Here is a 2,385-nt window from a genome sequence, read left to right on the forward strand (position 1 = left end):
TCCTTTTCGAGGACACATATGCATACCAGGCAACAGGTGTGCAACGTCAAAGCACGTTTATATTAACAGCAGCTGCGTCAAGAGCTACATCAGCGACTATATTTTGTACAAGTCTTCAGTTCTGGTAACTATAAGATGAAGTACTGCTGTGAAGTGCACGTAGAGTTTGCATGCATTTCTAAACCTAGCTGCAAGCCTATGTTGAAAATATTTTTCTAAACAGGCAACTAAGATATGCATCACTGAAAAAGAATAACTACCATGAACAGATCAGGAGGGATGACACAGCCGAAGGCAGGAAGCACGCATGGCCCAATAGATGCTGGCCGCTGGCAACTGCAAATAAATACATCCAGAGCAACAGCTGTCAGTGGCTGTAGCCATGTCATGAATCACAAGAGAGGAAATCGACTACGGCTTTAAAAACTAAACTTAGATGTAATATAAGTAAATAAAAAACCAATGAGCTAGCCCATGACAAAACAAATGAACAGATTTTATGTAATGCACCCATATACATTCTTTGAGAAGAGTCACAATGACTGTTATAACCACACTGAAAGATGAGCTGGCTGAAATACCGCACACCAATTTGAATATAGGATGTGCAGGTTTTCATTAATTCCTATCATGGTGCCTTGCACCAATGTCTAGGTACTAAATTGAAAGTTGCAACCAGTCTGCCTTGGTTAAATGAGAAGAGAGAATGGAAAAAAGCATGCCTTCACTAGCAAGAAGCTTGATATGTCACAGCACAGCTTGGCATCATAGAAAAATTGCTAGCGCATTTAACAAATCTGCATACAATTAAAAGCTGCACAAATTTGTCGACTGGCAATGCAAGTAAAGGCAAGAGAAACAAAAAAAAATACCAAAGAACACTCGTGAGTGCGGCAAAGGGAGGTCTGTGGGTAGGATCCCGTGCCTGGGAAGAGTTCCGAGCTCGGGGAATCGCCGGCACCACAGCTGATGGCACGCAACCAAGAATAAATAACAAAGCGAAAATAAGTAACAAAAAAACCATCGACAATGGCGAACGACTTGAATGCGGGCCGCAAAAGCGAGGGATATAGCAAAAAGGTAGAAATCCTAAATAATTGTGCAGTTGCATCTCCGACAGCTCGCAGTGCTCAGAAGGAGAGGAAGCATCAACGTTTACAGCTCAGGAGACGCAAGATTGATCTAACTTTGACATAACACTGCCTCAAATCCTGTTCCACTGGGGAAGCACAGGCAAGTTTACAAATGACAAGGCTATGAATATGAACTAGCCTTTCGCATGCGATCACTGTCTGAAAATTTAGTATGACGCATATTAAGGCACAAGCACTAATCCGATGAGTACTAACCCTGAGCAAAATTGTGCGGTGTCTGATCGCAGCTGGCCTAGCGCGAGCTCTCCGCCGCGCGGCACTTCTCGCTCATCGTCTTCTACGCAGTGCACATCCATGCTTTCGCACCGAGTGTCGAAGCGCTAGCAAGCGAAAGCGTAACTCTGTTGTGATATCTGGTGCCATTTTTATTTACCACGGCACGCGAGTAATAAATGAACATAAAGACAATGAGAACAACACTTGTCATGCAGGATATAGGCTCTGCTTTTTTGGCGCCGCATTATAGCAGCGGCAACCGCAGGCGGACTGCCTCCACTCGCATCCCTATATAGCCGCATACAAATAGCGCGCGTGAATACAGATCATTAGCAAAGAAACGCAGAGCGGGACTCACCGGCCATGCGATTCATCCAGGCTTAGTAAAACGGCGCAGGAGTCTTCGTTCCCCTAACAGATGAAAAGACGTCGCAGCACTCTTTCTTCATGGCTTACCCGTTGAAACTCGCCAATGTTGACAGGCCGAAATCCTGGTCGTTGGCTTCCAAAACACACTCCTGCTCACCTTCCTATTGAATGAGTTCATCACACGTGTCCGCCGTAGAAGTACTCAAGCAATGCCTCAAAGAGGAAAATAATACAAAACACGACGTGCGCTGCAATGGCATAACATTGGGCTGCAATGGCATAATAATAATAATAATAATAATAATTGGTTTTTTGGGGAAAGGAAATGGCGCAGTATCTGTCTCATATATCGTTGGACACCTGAACCGCGCCGTAAGGGAGGGATAAAGGAGGGAGTGAAAGAAGAGAGGAAAATAGGTACCGTAGTGGAGGGCTCCGGAATAATTTCGACCACCTGGGGATCTTTAACGTGCACTGATATCGCACAGCACACGGACGCCTTAGCGTTTTTCCTCCATAAAAACGCAGCCGCCGCGGTCGGGTTCGAACCCGGGAACTCCGGATCATTAGTCGAGCGCCCTAACCACTGAGCCACCGCGGCGGGGAGCAATGGCACCGACGGCTGCGCTTTCGTGTCGGTGAAAAA

At 45.9% G+C, this 2,385-nt stretch overlaps 1 long non-coding RNA gene across 1 annotated transcript; it reads right to left on the reverse strand.

Annotated features, from left to right (window-relative positions):
* Window positions 1-257: 257 nt before the first annotated feature.
* On the reverse strand, window positions 258-1,908 carry LOC144100630 (uncharacterized). The gene is made up of 3 exons (XR_013307766.1): window positions 1,729-1,908; window positions 873-966; window positions 258-336 (listed from the first exon to the last, which is right to left on the reverse strand). It is a non-coding gene; the product is annotated as an uncharacterized LOC144100630 (long non-coding RNA).
* Between the last annotated feature and the right edge of the window lie 477 nt (window positions 1,909-2,385).

The sequence above is a fragment of the Amblyomma americanum genome, chromosome 8, assembly GCF_052857255.1.
Source record: "Amblyomma americanum isolate KBUSLIRL-KWMA chromosome 8, ASM5285725v1, whole genome shotgun sequence".
NCBI classification, from domain to species: domain Eukaryota; kingdom Metazoa; phylum Arthropoda; class Arachnida; order Ixodida; family Ixodidae; genus Amblyomma; species Amblyomma americanum.